The following is an 18,446-nucleotide window of genomic DNA, read 5'->3' as shown; positions in this document are numbered from 1 at the left end:
TTTCCCTTGAATTTTTTTATCTGACTAACTACATTGCCGGATTCAAACTATGCTCATTTTAGACCTATTCTCTATCTTTCACTTCTCTCATTGTTTTCCATAATATTCTTCCACCTGTTCTCTTCACCTTGCCTTAATCATTTTCTGTTTCCCGTCTTATTTGTTTTAGTATGCAACGTTGTTCCTTTTTTAACTGGGGGCATATCGGGGGACCCTTCTTGAATACCACACACATTCTTCCAAATTCTATAATTGCTCCATATGATCGCCTAACTCTTTCCTCTGCGTTTCCAACACTATTCTTGCCTTTCCTCAGTTTATTATGTAATTTTAACATTAGCCTTTTCCAAACAAAACCATATTTTCTAATGTAAATTTCATGAATTGTGTTTCCTGGCACATTAAAATAAAAGCCTGCGTTTTTATTATGCAAAAAATCATAATATTCTCATCTTACAGAAAGATATTCATTTTTCATTGTGGTAATTTCCTCTGAAATTATTTCAAAGGTCTGTGGGAAAAATTTTGAGATTGTTTCCTTTCTTTAGATGTAGCCATTTAAGCTTTTACTGGAAAAACAATTGGGATATCGTTTGTATTTCCTTTCACGGCGGTCTCCAATTAGCCTTGTGCGATTTTATTGTCTCAGTTAAGTATAGCTTTCTGTAGCCCACCATAGACCATATTCTTTCATCATCACCACAAATTGGAGAAACGAGATATGTAAAGCAACCGAAGTGTAAGGATGTGTAAAAGGTTTCTCTCCATGTGATACCGTTAGAGAAGTAAGTCTATATGATTGGTACAGTATAAATTATAACCATCAAATAACATGGATCCACTGCGACGCTCATTGTCATGGTTAGAATCATTTTACATTTTGTAAGTTTTCATATAACCGTGCCATGGAGACTGCTAATGGCAATACCCATATAGTAATTTTCCAATAAACTGGTTACTCAAAAAGTGGCTATTTATTTAGTTTAGTACCCTGCAAGCCACCGCTAGGGTTTGTGACGGGGGTGAAAACACTCCGTGAGTGGTTCTCAGCCTAGCTGCTCTAATTTTTGAATACGCTTCCAAGTTTATCATATCAATATTTCACAAATCTAGCTCCTTTACGCTGCACGCAAAGGAGTGGATTGGACCTAAAATTCCTCTTAGGAGTGGGCTTAAAATCTTAAGAAAGTAATTGAAGAGTGGTATAATGGTCTACGGTTGATTAAATAAAAATAACTTTCATGGTATCAATGTGCCCGTATTCTAATAAATGGTACCAACGGTCAGTACCTGATTGGACCGTCTTGTTTTTGGTATTTATTGTACCATCACCTAGAATTTTCCAATTTCTGTAATTTTGTCGACGACTAGATAATTAGTGATGCAAAATATCTTGGATTCACTGTTGATCACTCTGCATTTGTTAATGTTTCTGCATGTCCTGACCCACTCAAAATTGAATTTTATGCGCGTGATGGAGTTCATGTAAGTAAATATAAACCCTAATTTGTAATTGTGTACTTGTGCCTATGCATCTCTTAAATGTTGAAATTATTTTCCATTAGAATGGGTGATGTGCGTCCTTTTACTGTAAGCTACTTAAAATAATTTTCTGGATCAATACAGAGTCCAATCACCAGAGCCGTGTGCCGTGTTTAAGAGATGACTCTGTAGTTGGGTTCAACTTTGTTATAATTCATTCTGATGACTCTCGATCATTCAATAATGTAAATTTCGATATTGTGGACTAATGATTTATTTAAATTTTCCTAATATTATAGTTTAAGAGTATTTCGAAATCTTATTATTTCAATTTTAGTGCGAAAATTTGTCGTATTTTCTTCTAAATTACTAGAGTCAAAATTTTTTTACAAATAGTAATATTAAGGAATGTAAGGTACTTTGGGATTTTACTAAACATAAGGTATATGATAGTAGAAAGGCTTTCTTAAACAGCTCAATTTTAAAGCAATAGAATTTTTGTAAAGTAAACAAAAGATAATTAGAAATACATTTGAGCTTTTTTAATATTTTCGTAAATTAGTATTTTTATAGGCGTTTTGGCTTCAATCTACCTACAGTAAAAGACCTTAAACACTGCGGAGCCAGTCGAAAGAATTTCTTCCGTGTCTGTGAAAGAAATGACTTCCACGTATAGATAATAGTAGGTTCGGATTAGTCCGCAAAGAGAAGCGTTCGCTCGGATCAAAGTGGAGGAAAATGAAATCGTTTGCATGTTTCTCGAATCTTAAAACCTGTCCCCCTAAGTGCACAACGCAATGCACGACAAGTGGACTTCTCTCAGGTTCACCATCACGGAAGTGAGTCACTCTTGGATTAGGAGAGGCACGCGACGGAGGTATGCTTCCCTCCCCATTTCATCCTTTCCCCGCCACCAGACACAGTTAAGATGGGGGAAGCGTCCTGTGCCCCCTTTCCTTCCCCACCCACATGCTTTGAACTTAGCGCGCTCCCCTTCTGAGCGTTGGGTCTTCAATAATGACTTTGTCGAAATTCAATTGGAAACTCATCCAAATTCGGTAGAGGTCGCCGCGGTGCGCGTAATTTTTCTTATGAATCCCCTCCCCTCCTTTTCCTCCACCGACTCGTCCCCCTGCGCTCGTATGTGTGTGTGTGTGTGTGTGTGTGTGTGTGTGCTATGTGCGTGGGGTAAAAAATGGGGATATCCAAAGGGTATCTAATGAGAAAACTTCCCCCTTCTGTAACTTATCCCCTCCCAGGGGAGTCTGTAGGTCGTCCCCAATGCTCTCTCCGTACTTGCGTCATTCCGCCCGTAAGATTTAGCGTCCGGTATGTGATCCGTCCTCGTCATAAAATACCCCCAGCACGCCTTTATAGATTGCTTCTCAGCCTAATGTGCAATGTTATGCCTGTGGGAAATTATCTCGTCCGTTCTTTTTGGGCGTACGATCGTATTGCGAACATCGGCCTAAAAGATTTCCTCCGGGCTAACTTGGAAGGATGCCCGCGTGAATTTGTTGTTTTTATTAGTTTCATCCTTTGTCGTCGTTGATGATGTTAAGTTTTTTCTTAAGATCTCATTCAATGAAAATTGGACGAGGGTGTAGCCTAGTCAACACGCTGGCCGTTCATTCAGAAACCGTTGTCTATGCATCAGAGAAACCGTTTGTTGTGTCATGGGTCTTTATCACATGGTTATTAATTTATCCACCTGGGTGTTTACGAAAATGTAATGAATATTTTAAGCAGTCTTTTGAATCACTTGACTTTTATTCAGATGTCAAGAGTCGGAATTTTCATTTTGCAAGTTACGCACATAATTATTTATAGTTATGAATAAAACAAAACTAAGGACCAATCAATTTATAAACATTGTGGATAGGAATGCCTTGTTTTAGCGCTATAAGAAATTGATCGATCCAAGTATTCTTAATTGATCTTGAATTTGAAATATCAGTTTTATTAAAAGTTATTCACTTTCGCGTGAATATTATTCATGGACGTTGTGTGCATCACTCAGAGGAAAAAGGTTCACCTCGACTGATCATCTTTCGGCACAGCATTGACCATGTCTAACTGCATATAATCATACTTTTCAGTGTCCCGAAACCCCCATTATTAATATTTTATATTCTAAGTTAATAGGGGATTGGAGTTTACTTAAATTTAATCGTCTACAAAATAAATAGTAATGAATAACCTTTCCAGTCTCCTTAATGGCCAGTATGATTTTTTATCTTAGCTTTATGTACATTATTATTATTTCGTGTAGTAAATCGTGCACAAGTGCTTTGCCCGTACTTTTTTCAGACTAATTTTTACATTACAATGCAATAATTTCAAAGTGTAAAAATTATTCGCTTTGCCGGGATTTTTATTTATAATTATTAAATATTTACATTGCTACGTTAATTCTGAGTGATATGAGCATTTAATTAAAAACTTTTGCAGTGGCAAAAATCCTCTACTTATATGACTTAAAATGTTTCGGCACTGGACATCGCAGTATACTGCTTATACCGCTAACAAATTGAGTAGTTATAGGCGTGATTTGGTGGAATTAGAAAATATAAAGAACAGATAGTAGCAATTTTCCACTAGATAATTTTAATTGTTCGACTGGGTTTCGATGTATTACATCATTTTCAGGTAATGATGCGATACATCGAACCTGAAGATGATGTAATACATCGAAACACGGTCGTGCAATTACACTTATCTAGTGGTAAATTGTTACTTTCTGTCCTTTACGATACCGCTAACTTTCATCAGTGCATTTTTACATTAGTTTCCATCCTCGGTGTTGTACCCACTACCCTCGATTCCTCCATTTCCTCTCCTTATTTTTCTCTTTCCACTCCCTGAGGAAATTGGGGCCTAGGCCTTGATCGATGGGTGGCAAATTGTTGTTGAGAAAAGGAAAGGAAGGGGAGGGACAGAGTCGATGAATGAAAGTCCTCTCTGCCCTCATTCCGCTTTCAATCGAAGGAATTATCCCGGAGAAACGGTCTGCTCTGATTCATCTGGAGGAGTGAATTTGATCCGTTAAGCCCCAATTGACGGAATCGAGTCCAATAACGTTGGCGGCAGGAGTGCATATGCCTTGGAAAATTCAGAGCGAATTTTATGTTTCCAGTTAAGGTTGTTCAAGTGATTAAGGGGGCCTGGTTTCTGGTTTGAATATCAATGGTTCTCCATCTACACGGAATTAATGTAACTTCGCGTTTACTTTGTGAACCTAAAGGAAAATCGGGTTCCCTCTATTCTGGGATGATTGGGTAGCTCGCGAAATGCCAATGCTTGGCGTTTAGACTCTTGCATGGCTACAGCATTACATGCACATTGGACGATCGATGCATATTTATTTTATTGTCTGAGTTGTCTCTCGCGTCAGTGATTTTACAGTAAAAACCTATTGTTAAAATATCCCTAGGGTTGTTCAATCCAGCCAATTATTTTGCTGGTCTCACCAATCGGTATTCGTGAGGCTTAGGTAAATTTTAAACTCAAATTCGTATTTCATGAAAATAGAGGGGGTGCGCTGTGGTTAGAATAGCTCTTAAAAGTGTAGTCCAACTCATATGCATGGTATAAAAAATAAATTTCAATCGAATCTACTCAAGACATAGAAACGTGACAAGGATAAAAAGTGATATGCTCCTGTTTCTGTCAACTTCTAAATGGTATCAATTACATTAAAGGTGCCGCAATACCAATTTGCGTCTAGTAAAAAAATATCACTGCACAACAGAGCATTTGTACTCGAAGTGGGAATAGTGTACGTGACCTCTGTACTACCGGTCTTGACCGTAACTCTGCATCTACGGATTGCTTTGGAAGTCTAAGAAACTAATTTTATGCCATCAAATATATTTTTTCAATACTTCTGCGGTTCTCTGTACGATTTAGATTTCCGTTTGTCTTCGCAATCACAGCTGTTCCACATAAAAATGATATAAGGGTCTTTAAGAGGAATGATGTAATTTTAATCGCCATTTTTTATTGCGCACAAACAAGACCAGGGCTCGTACCTTCTCTTTTCACCATATCACCGTTCATGATTTCTGGGTTACTGTCTACAGTCGACATGTCTTTAAATATCGTGGGAGATCCCACATCCATCAATCCGACTTTGACCCGCATCGATTTTTGAGCTCGCTGCCGTCATGTACCGGTGTCAAAGAACTTGAACTTACGAAAGAGTTTCTAGTAAGACCTTCCCTTTATTCAGTCAAGTCTGGATATATTTCACGAAAGTGGTCGGGTGTGAATTAAGTGTGGGTAAAAGTAATTGACCAAGTTCCCTAATCATGAGCATTATAATTTGCCACTATTCGTAAAACATTGGGTGTTTGCTGGGACAGAAACTACGAAGGACTCCGGGACGAGATATATTTAATTTGTTTGACCGAAGACTAATTTTTTATTGCTAGGAAGAGAATTTTTAACGATTACATGCAAGGTACGTTGTAGTTATGATCAAACGTATTTATGATATTGTTAAATACCTCCGAAATAAATAATACTGCATAAAAATGTTTATAAAAATCTTTCTTCTAGGTTTAGCTAAGGTTTTTAAAGGGCACCAACGAAATACCCTTCTCGCAGTCCAGTAATTGTTCCTTCGAACATGCTATTTTTTTAATCTGACAGACTGGATGTCAAAAAGGTCAAAGAACTGGTCCAAATCTCTTTGAAAATGTTTGTACACCGTGGGAGCTCACGTTGTTATCTGGTAAGACGCCTCATTTTGTTCGATTCCGCGATGTTCTTTTGCGCATTAGATCCACCAGGTACGCTGAGTCAACGACACGAATCGTACATATTAATGACGCTTTATCGAATTAATAATCCTTACCAACGCGTTATTTTTCATGCCAAGAAACATCTTATTTAATGGTTGTCCTGCGATTGTGATAATGTTGTCGAAAGGCCACGCGAGGCGGTGAGTTTTTTAGGGATGGTGACATGCGATCGTGGCGATCGCGTCGAGCTCTCGTTCTTATAAGGAGCGTGGGATTTTTTGTAGCTGAAAATTTGGTGTATAGGTATAATGAAGGAGTACACATACATTTTAAGTGGAATAATTTTATTCATGTAGATGTTGACTTACGTCCAAAGTTATTCGCAATTCATCGAGTCCAGTCCGTTTCAGTTAATTATTTATGAACTCTCTATGAGCGTGAAACCGATGTAAATATTGTTTTTTCCAATATTTTCGCAATCGATCATGCCAGTGAAAAAAATGCATTGTAATTGAGAAAATCGATGTTCAATTAGGTATTTGTTGTCTCTCTAGGGCTTGATTATTATTTCATTCAATTTAAACAATTTCGTTTATGTAATTTGGTTGCATTTAGAGTGTTTACTTATATCGTCTCATTTATTATTTAGAATGAAATAATTTTTCATGCACACGGGATATAACATTCAAAGTTTCACCTTATCAAACTGAATATTATTATGCCTCATCTTTTATTCATTTATATAATTTTAATATTTTACTAACTTTTTTCCGGCAATGCGGTTTGTTTCATCATTTCACTGATTTAATTATGTAGGGAAATTTTCACTGTCGAGAGCACACGATTAAAACTTTGAAGATGTTCCGGTGGTAAAGGTATAAAAAGTTTGTAGTTTCTTATTTAGCCTTCTCCGAAAGGTATTAAATTAGGGGCTTCACCTCAAGTTATTTCTCAGCGTATCGATGAAAAAACCGCGGAGAAATTTTGCGTTAAGGCTCCACTTGATATTTTTAATTCGAGTATAGCCTTCCAGCTATTTATGTGGCTCAGAAAGTTTGCCAACCTTCATCCTGCCACAGTGACTAATTTCACTGGGCAAATTTTTCGCTCTAATTTTGGAACACTTTGCACCGTAATTTTGATTCGAGTTCTCAATTCTTGCAGTATGCAATTTATTTATTTTTTCCTTTTTCCTTCCCCTGGAAGTTGCCTCCTCATAAGCTGTTTTACGGCGTTCCTAGCGCACTTGGTACACATAATGAACTGAAAGCATACCTAATCAATAGAACAATTTTTTTCTGCCTCAAGTCTCAAATTGCTGCACGTGCGCCAGATTCAAGTGTTTAGTCGTTCCACGGTAAAGTCGATGGCGTTCTCGTTTCGATAAAATGTATTTGTGTAACTTATACGTGGATATTAAATATTAAAGTCTGATTTAGCCCGAAAATTATTTTATCCATATTTATGGCATGATCATTTTAGAATATGCTGCCGATTAATACACTTACGATTTATTTGAGCACATCGAATTACTTTTTTAATGACTTAATCTTGTTCCCCTAATGCTTCTCGAATAATGACTTTGAGTGGAAAACCAGCAAGAAAGACCAATAAGTCAAAAATATCCTCTCTTCCCGCGGGGTGATTTTTTTCGTATTTCTCTTCGCGAAGTTTCCATTTCCAGAATGATATCTGAGAGGAGAGAGAAGTATCATGCATTTCCTCCTATAATAATATGGTGCCTTCTCCTCTCTTGACGTCTGAGTCCTCTTTCTAAATACGATCGATCTCCTTTAGGATAATTTACATGTACCTTATCGCCATGTATTTGTAAGTAAGTAAATCTATCCACAAGGAATACAATGACTTTAAATATAAGTAGTGGCTGTCGAATTTGACGCATGGAATTATTCTTAAAAGTCATTTTCAATTTTAAAGAATTTATTTTCCAGAAAAATATCTTCTATCCACAAAGAATGTCCAATTTGAATTTTAAGGGGAATTTGATATTTCGAATAATTCAAAATAATGCCTAAAAACAAATGTTTTTAATTGAAATGTTTCTTAAGAGTTGTGAATCAATATTTTCTCTACTACTTTATTCTTTTATTCATATTAAAAATTTTAGAAATAACATTAGTAAAACAGTATAAAATCAATCTCATGAAAATTTTACATGCGCTAAGCTAACTTCGAGTAAAATGTAACCAGTGGTTTTATTTTTCAAGCAAACGGTATACGCTACGACCACATTGAGCGATAGGCATAAAAACGTAAATACGCTCTTGAAGGTGTAATGGGAATGAATACCTTGTGGCTTATGCCTGTCATTTAAATTCAACATCCTTATAAACTTTAAAAGCTTTATTTCATGCGACAATAGAATAAATTAAAGTGATGAACCTCAAAATATGGGCCCACGTTAGAGTCACACACGTCCTCTTCAGCGGATCTTAATTAAAATGGACGTACATAATTTGTCCACTAAATTAAGGTTTCACCTCAATTGCATAGTATTATAACGGGATTTCTATTAAGAATTTCCTTTCCACAAAATATTATTATTACATTGAGTCATAAGACGCAGAAAAAATCAAACTTGTCAGCAGTACTTTTGCCCATGTTTAGCTGATAATGCACCGACGATACAGTGAAATCGCATGATAGAAGTGGAAGGAGAGGTCGATAAATGATCCCAGGCTGTCAAATCAGGAAGAAAAAGAAAATCAGTAATTGTTTTCTACTGCTGTTAATACCTTTTCTTGGGTGTATGTCTTTCAAGTGCTCATGAGTCACCAAAGAGTGTTTAGCATTTATAGACCAGGCGCTATTCATTATTATTATTATTAAATGTGGAAATTTTGAACCATCGATGTTGTGTGTATCGATTGAAAGATTTTAGAAAGTATATGGAGTAATATCGAGAACATCGAACAATGGAAATAGGGTCTTATAAGGGGATGGCGATGTATTTTCATTTTGTTGAATTGGATAACGTATTTTTTATATATTTTTCACCTACACTATCACCCTAATTTTTGCAACTCATTACTTGAGTGAGTGCTGGCCTTGATGGCAGAGAAACAGGAGACCACAAACTATTATCTATAGACATCCGTGGTTCAAGTCCCGGTCAAGGAAACTTTTTTACACTTGTGATCTGCTCGATTACGCCTTCCCCACCATTCCTGTGAATGGCTTTCATATGTGTTCCTATCCATTTTCCTTGAATCTTGAATTTTATCCGTGTGAATCTTTATCTGAAGTGAATTGAAGTTCATCGGCCCGGCAAGGCGAAATATCCCGTGTTCAAGCCCCGGTCAAGGAAATATTTTTGCGCTTGTGATCTGCTCGATTCTGCCTTCCCCACCTCTCCTGTTTTCGTCCTTTTTGTGTTCCTATCCTTTTTCCTTATATCTTTTTCCATGCGAATGAATATGAATATATATATATATATATATATATATATATATATATATATATATACACACACACATTTGTGTGTATGTATTTAATTTTACACCCCGCGTCTGGTTAACTTCACTTATTGATGTTAATTACTTATGTCGACGTTAGTACCACGTGTTCGTTTCACCTGTCAAAATTTGCTGCTACGTAATTTTGAACGGGAAGTTCACACAAAATGATATCGATTTTCCTTGCGAGCACCTATTTGGAAACATAATGGTATATTTTTGACCGGAGTTTCTATAACGTTGTAGAGATGCTGGCCTCCTCACATATTTTCCCAATTAAGTAATAAGTTTGCGTCCGTTCCAGGCCAATCATCGATTCGTCTGCTCGCTTGCTCCCAGTATCTATCCACTTGAAGATACCCTTCATCCCATTCAGCTCGTTTTTGTCATCGCTCAAATATTGTCCTTCCCTTCGTGACCACACGAAAGAACACATTTGGGTTTCACAGCGTACTGCACTGCGACAAGGACGTATTTTTTATACGTAAGATCCAGTGTTTCAAAAGAGATGACGGGCTAAGATTCCCAATTAAATGAATGTAATTTTGCAATCCTATAGGTCAGTGTTTGAGGGAAACGGCCAACGGTGTGCTGAAATTCATAAATTGCATTGATTCCATTAGATATGAATGTTATGATTGGATCTTTGTAAAAGATGTTTTATAGGACCGATAAAAGATGTGAAGTGATAGTTCAGTGGCACAGCGCTGGGCTACTGACCAGTGGGCCAAAGCTTGATTCCCCGGGACGCCTCTGGGCACTTTCAGCTTCAACCAAGATTTTTGTTTTTCGGTTATTAGGTAATCCTGGGAAACCACAGGCGCTACAAGGAAACGAACTGGTCCTTGTACCCTGGTGTGTGATTTTCACATGCCGGTGGGCTTGGTGCTTGGTGAGCGCTCGCCGCTCGTGCGTCGCGGCCAGAAGTGGGAAAGGCAAGGCTTCCTCGGTCGTCATCGAACAATATTCATGCAAAGCGGAAACGGCAGCAGCTGTTCAGAATACCCAGAATATAACCGAATAAGTTAGCAAAGGAACTTAGAATATTAGGAACACGTTGAGGAAAGGGAAATTAGAAAATATAAAACGGGAGATGGAGAGAGGAAATGATATGTTAGGCCTGGGCGATATGAGACGAAAGAATAACAAGGACTGTTGGCGTACTAATTATAAAGTAGTATGCAGCAGATAGTAAGAGAGCCCTTGAAGGTTGGCAGTGGTATGGAACAAAGAGATAGGAAAAAGAGTAGTAAACATAGAGCAGGTGCGTGATAGCACGTTATTAGTAGAACTAAAGCTGAATCAACAACCTGGTCATTATTAAAGTCTACATGCCACTAAGCAATCGTGGAGAGAAAGAAATAGGGCATACGATCAGTTAGAGGAAGTAATTGAGTGTCCCTGAGAATAATAATGCCGTTCACATCACTTACAGACCAATATATCACACACAGATATTGTAAACTTTATCACCTGGGCCCTTGCTCAGTGGTTGCCTTATACCTATTCTTAAAATCCTAACATTTGATGGAAAGGGCTCACACAATTCTCCAGGTAGCTGGTTCCATTCCACAATACTTCTATTAAAAAATTAATGCTTATTTCTATTCGTTTTTGTGTTCTCATTTTTATTTTTAAACTGTGGTTGTTTTTCCCAGTAAAATTTGGTTTTTCAATTTCCTTCATTAAACCTTCCCACGCTTGATAATTTTTAACTATTCTATGCATTGCACCTAACTTACTTCCCTTGCTCCTATCTTGAAAACTCTCCCATTTCGGAATACTCACCATGTCCGGTACGGTATCTGAGCTTTTATACCTACCGACTACGTATCTGGCTGCCTTTCGTTGCACTTTTTCTATCTTTTTAATATGCCCCACCTTATACGGGACCCAAGCCATGGACGTGTATTCCAGGATAGGGTGAACCAGGACCTTATATGCTTTTTCTTTTGTGGCTATACTGCTTCATTTTAAAATTTTCATTACCCAATGAAGTACTTTATATTACTGAAAATATGTCACTATGATATTTAATGTAATCGAATTTAAGGATATGTTGTTTTATTTAAGTAAATATCACAGATAACCTTTTTCCGATTTATTCATGTATATGACTTCGCTATCTTTCCTATTGTCGTGGGAAGCACTGTCTTATTTTTAAGTCACCTTCCGCGGGCGAATGTACCAATGTGGGTCGCCATTAAGTTCGGGCAACGCTTCCTTCCTTGGAGCGTGATTTGAGGAGCGATGAATAAAATCGAGGTCAGGTTCACGGGGCGGAAAGAATCGACCGGCGCAATGTTCCACACACAAATACCTATGTCCACGGGGAAGGCAGAAATACGGCCAACGTAGCGATCGGGCCTACAATGCACACCGTGGAGGTGGCACCGCCATTTCCCGGGAGACCCGGGTGACGATTCGCCGGCGCACTTACCTCTCGGCCCAATGACGAGACTGCTCGGGAGGTTTTATTATCTCGGACCTAAGTTCGTTGCCAGAGTAATCCGACGCTCTCTCCGTTCCGAAGAAGGATTCGTGTTGCCCTCTTGCGTCTTGCCCTGAATTTGTTTCGCCTCATTTTCTTCTCTCCGTTTACGTGAGCGGTATCGTAGCATCATTTCTTCGCCTTCCTCGTTTGGGCTCAAAGTTTTCGTCACGTGGCCTCCTCCCCCTTTCCCCCATCCGGTCCCAGGTTGGATGGATTTCCTCTCGGGTAATTACGCTATTGGGCTCTGTTATTTTAAGAAATCCAAGTTGCGAATGCTACTGCTGGTTTGCTTGTGTTCTGGCAGCAAAATGAGCTGGTAAACAAGGCTCTGCTACTTTTACATTCTTCAGTTTTTCTTGGAAACTGGGAGGACATGATGAAGTTTTGTTAAATGACAGAAAATTAGAATTGGCTTAAAAACGTGTTGTAAAGTAAAAATAATAATATCTAGAAGAGCCTCTTGTGTATGGTCACAGGGTCACATAGTATGGAAATATTTAATAATGTTGGGAAAATAGTTTTACAAATAAAATTCATTTTACTGTGGTCTGGTGGTTGGGGAACCCTTTATTTTCCAGGGTTTGTAGTTTTAATTCAATTGACTAGTTATAAAAATTTGGAAAAACCGTTGCACCGAGTCCCTTGCTCAGAAGTGTGATGCTTTTCATGTTGGAATTTTGTCTTTTTGTGATTTATAGGATATAACTTCTGACAACTTCTTCACACTTATTTATATGAAAATGTAAAATGTGTAAAAATTGCTTTTCCATTCCATTGAAAACGATTGAAAGGCGATGGTATACGCTGCATAGGTACTTCGTACTGGTAGGTGCAGGAAATATCATACGATTTAAATGTTTAATTTAACAACTTCATGCTTATATATATTGTTCTTTTACATCGATTTTTACAGCTATCAAAGTGTTCCAGTTTATAATATAGGAAACTTTACTCACAATTAGCTTATGGTCTTAATAAATGAAAAACTGAACGCTGAGTATTTGAGAAGAAAGGAGTCCATGAAAACAATTAATCAATTTAAATACTTGTGAAAATTAATAATAATATCACTTTGTTCATAAGTGTCGATTATACTACTTCTACTTTAGTTTTTATTTATAAATGATGATACGAGGGTCATCCGGAAAGTAGTACCCGTTCGTGCCGCATGAAGTGCTGACGACGCGAGTAGCCGCTGGACGAGGTCAGATAGCTTCAGTGGCTTGTCTGCCTTCTCTGAGCCAAGTTGCGTGACGCTAGCATTGCCTGTGTTGTTTCTGTGATTGTTTACAATGTTTAAAAAAATTGAGAACGCCGCCAGTTGTGAAGTGAGGGCAGTGATTAAATTCCTCAATGCAAGAAACGTTCGCCCATGTGATATTCATCGCCAATTAAAGGAGGTGTATGGAGACAATGTAATGGACGAGTCGTCTGTTCGGCGGTGGTGTCGCAACTTCAACATGGGGAGGGGGAACACACACGACGATGAGCGTTCGGAGAGACCGTCTGTCATTACAGACCAACTGGTGAGCTCAGTTGACGAATTCGTGAGGAACGATCGGCGCGTCACAATTGATGACATCTGTGAGCATTTTCCCAATGTTTCTCGAACAATTGTTCATGAAATTGTTAAACACCATCTGCATTATGCAAAAATTTGTGCAAGATGGGTCCCTCGCGTATCTCAATGAGCTGGCGGCGAAGGACTATGCAGCAGGAATACAGAAACTTGTCACACGTTATGACAAATGCCTTAATTTGCTTGGAGATTATGTTGAGAAGTAGTTTAAAGTATCCTCTTTCAAATAAAATTTTTTATGTTTGTTAATATTTACTTTTGTGTCTTTATTTCACGAACGGGTACTACTTTCCGGATGACCCTCGTATAAACGTCCTAATAATTAAGAAAAAAATCAATGCGCAGTAAATATGTAGTGAATTAGCAAGTTCCATAATTTATTTAGATTTAAGGTAAATACAGGTATAATTCAAGCAACCTGTATAATTCAGCTGACGCGTGAAAAAGTTTACATTTAACGTTAGTTCATCTTGTGGCGACACATACTTTTATTTCGCTCTGAATACACCAAAATTTCTAATCGCACAGCATGTCATCTGCGCCCGTTATGATTCCCGCCGCCTTTATTTAGATGATGTTTTTTCCTTGATGAGTATGGCATTGTGTTCCTCTGACCTATTTTCCAGCGATCAGAAGAATGGCGCCAAAATGACATATCGTTGCCTTTCCCGCTTGATTTGTAAATTCATTAGCTCCTCGTATGCGGGGCAGACGTCCATCATGACACTAGTTTATAATTTGAATTTCCCTCATAAAACCCGAAGGGACTCGCAGGAAACTGAAATCGTTGAAATGAACCTCTCTGCTACGTTGTGAAAAGGGAAAATAATGTATCCCAGTTAGCGAGGAGTATGATGTGAGAGAGAGATTAACTTCAGGATTAGGCCGAGGGGAAAAGGAACGAAGAAAGGAAAGGATTGACTTCTATTTATTTCAGTACAATTTGCTGAGAAACAGGCACTTGCCCGGCGGCCACCTTAATATAGTATCGTGACGCAAGTGGCAAATTTAGTACTCCCTAGAGTTGACACAAAAGTGCTAAAATTAAACCGTTGGTTTTGAAGGAGCAACTTTTTAAAGAAATTTTTCAGGTAACCGGCATAGTCTCCTGCTTCCGTGGAGAAAATCTCCCGATCCCGATTCCAGGATAGGCTGGGCTTTTTTCAGTGTAGCTTAAGAAATGCAGGTGGCAAGCGCGATGTAGGGAAGAGTCAATATCTCCAATTAATTTTTGTTCGTTAATGACATACCAAGGTCCCGGTAATATATTATTGGTGCGAGTATATTCGTCCACGTTCCAATGTGTTTGAATGTACATGAATTATTTTAGGTCTTTTACGAAAACTAGAGCAGGTGGAGCGGTTTACCCATCTTGGCAATGTTTTGGACTAATACAAGTATGGCCAAAGTAGGAGGGGCATGAGAAGAATATTATTCCACAAACAATCTTTCGCAAGAAGGAAATTATTGATGACAAGGACGGTAGAGTAAGGGTGTTGAGAAAAGACTAATGAAAACCTTGGTATGGAGCGTGGTGTTGTACGATACGGAAACCTGGTCGTTGAAGCAAGATGGTTGGCATAAATTGGAGATTTTTGAGACATGGGTTCGGAGAAGGGTGGAAAGGTTATAATTGACGGATAGAAAACTAAGCGAATAAGTTGTAGGTATGGCGAGGAAGGAGAAGGTATGTATGCAGGACATTTCAATTGGCGATGGAATGCTGAAGATTCTTAGAGAGAGGTGGAGGTTAGGCAAGCAAGTAGGGAATAGGAAAGAATGAGGACTTAGAACGAAATGGATGTGGAATATATGCAGAATTGAAGAGTACTGCTTGTATCTTTCCGATCTTCTTTCGATATCTTCCATCAACGCTCTGCCCGTCATGCCTAGTACTTCTTTGTTTTATTTTCTATGCGTCAATTTTTCTTTGTCGATCCTTCTCGACTCATACTCGTACATCTCAAAAGACTAATCTACACCTATCATTTTGCTTCAACGACAAAATTTCCGATTCACACTAAAACATGCCGCCAAGGTTTTCATTGGTCTTTTGTTAACATCGTTACTCTTACGTCCCTGTCATCAGTACAAATGTCAGGTCGTATTTTTTAAGGAAAGACTAAGTTATTTATCGTTTTGTTGTCTGTATCCATCCATAAAATACCTTAAATAGTAGAATGACATTAATAATAAAATCTCAATGATAGTGGTATTTCCCATTTTGCTGTCCCAGCTGCACAATCGATAACTTAATGGACCTCTTGGCATAGCAATTATTCGGGTTTAGTGAGAGCTCATTATATTAAAATTATATATATTGCAATGTTGTCACATAATTTGTTCCTAATAAAGGCATGGCTATACATGACCGAGGAGATAATAGGTAGGGATTTACGTATTGTGTAACCCACCTACTGTAAAAACATTGGAGATAAATTTTATGAAACCACAGTAGTCAAACCTAAGATTGGATTTGGTGAGTGAGGTTACATTTCACCTGAAACTGACGTACTAAGTTCAGTGGCTTGTGGAAGGCTCACATCCTAGTTGGCGGAGTGAAGGGCAGTTCCTTTCCGTTTCAGCTGCGGTTGCCCTCTCAAGTTCTGGTAGCAAGAAACCCGCGCCGCTTGGAATAGAGATGAATCTGTCTAAGACATCGCTAGGGATTTTCACTTGGAACCTTCAAGTTACTAGCTAAAAACTCCACCTATTAGGTTGCCACGCCAAGCTTGTTGAAATAATAAAGAAAATCTCATTGGGTGATGAAACCTTTGTACCATTGTAAGTCTAAATCGCCAGTAACATTTGCCACCATTATTTTATCACAAAGTTAGAAAAATACTCTTTTAGAAATCCTGGTGAAATTTACGAAAGGAATATGAGTAACCAAAAAATGATATCGCCTAAATAAAACGCAGAGTTTCATCGAATGCGTTGGTGTTCCATTCATATGTCTTTTTATAGTTTATTTTTTATTTTTATTTTACTCATATATACGTGTGACATACTGATGAGTCAACGCGGCGGAATGTTTCGGAAAGTCCTGAATTTACTATCGGTGACTTTTAAGTCCGAGATAAATGTCGTATTAGAATGAAGTTTGACAAATGAAAGTCAGAAGGGCAATATTTGTAGTAATTTTCATGTGCGCATGAATTCTATTTAGATCCAGGCGGTGAAAGGCGAACCACACCCCTTAATGTAGTTCTATGGGTTCTCTGTCTGATCATCTACGGCTAGGATCTTTGAACAAAGAGCACCCTGGACCCATACCAAGTTTTCTTTGTCCCTTATCCTCTCCATTAATCTGTTGTGGACTTGGAAATTTTTGGCTCCACGTGAACATTTCCACTAAATAATGCAAAATTCCTGTATGGCCAAATGGGTAGGCTTTTCCAAATTTTTTCCTTTCAGTAATCCAGAGAATGGCTCAAGGTATTGTTTTTTGTCGTTGCCATTCACTGAAAAATGACTGGGTTTTCGTCTTGGAATGTGTTAGGGGTCTGTATGTCATGGTGTAATTCAAGAGCTTTTAACTTTTAATGTTGATAAACGTGCCTGCATATAAGTCTTTTACGCTAAATATGAATTCGAATTCGAAATGAATTTTTACTTATTTAAAATGGTCGTTAGTGGGGAAAATAGGGTGTGATTCAAATCTTAAGGGGCAACAGCTGTAGTTTTCGTCTTTGAATGTGTAATTATTTTCCTCCGTAAGAATTTATTGGTCATCTTTTCAGAGTGATCGTTACCTAATAGATTAAAATGCAATGATGATATGAAATTATTAACTTATTTTCATTTCGAGTGACATTGTGCGTATTCTGATCATTTAAAAAGTTTTTTCAATTAGATTTTCACTTGGAAGGTTCGTCCACCGTTCTTTAGTCAGCAATATTTTCCTCCTCTCTAACAAAATAAAGCCGCAGCCCTAAACGTGATGACAAAATACTTATTAACCATTAGCAGAAATTAAAATAATATTTGATCAGTAAACGGTTAAGGATGTCTTTGTTAGAGCAAAGTCGGGGTCGTGAGAACGTGACTCATCCCACGAGTATTAACCATTTTGAAATGATTCAATGGAATATGGAACTTCAAGTTTGGTGCTTATCCACTGCGGAAAAGTCTTCATTCGAGTTTAAACGATCGCTGGATCGGAATTCTTGAGCGTCCCCAGTCCTTTGGTTGCTTGGTACCCTCAGGTAGAAGCCGACATCCCGCGTGAAAACGGCTGCCTCCACTGGGCCGAGCGTTTATGCGGAGTGCGAGGCAAACAGATGGAAAGTTGGTCGGTCGCCGGAAGGGGGGAGAGAGACCCCGAAGTTGGCATGGGTTTGCGGTCTCCCCTCACTCAGGGATCCCTTGTTCCCCGTCTCTGAACTTCCTCTTGTTTTTGCTTCGTAAGAGGAGGGATCCTTTGTCAGGATAGTGGGTCCTTGGGCTCACTGGCTCTGCGACCCTCAAGCTCTCGTGGTTCCTCTCCTGCTTAGTCTACATCCTGGACCTGAACCGTAATTAGAAGAGAGGTCTCGATCGACACGCTTCCCTACATCACCTCTTTGCCTAGCGCCTTTGATGTCACCTGTAGTCGCATTGATGGCTCTGCGTGGGGGACGCGCGTGGCAAAGAACTCCCACCTAGCAATCAGTCATATCATCAACGCG

The 18,446-nt window shown here is 38.5% G+C and overlaps 1 long non-coding RNA gene across 2 annotated transcripts in view; it reads left to right on the top strand.

The window, feature by feature from the left end:
* The window catches only part of LOC139701033 (uncharacterized), a 116,168-nt gene that overhangs the window by 85,110 nt on the left and 12,612 nt on the right, over positions 1-18,446 (top strand). The gene's annotated exons all lie outside the window — the stretch shown is intronic.

The sequence above is a fragment of the Hetaerina americana genome, unplaced genomic scaffold (genome assembly GCF_022747635.1).
Source record: "Hetaerina americana unplaced genomic scaffold, ioHetAmer1.1.p SCAF_1, whole genome shotgun sequence".
NCBI classification, from domain to species: Eukaryota; Metazoa; Arthropoda; class Insecta; order Odonata; family Calopterygidae; genus Hetaerina; species Hetaerina americana.
This window is presented reverse-complemented; position numbering and strand designations above follow the sequence as displayed.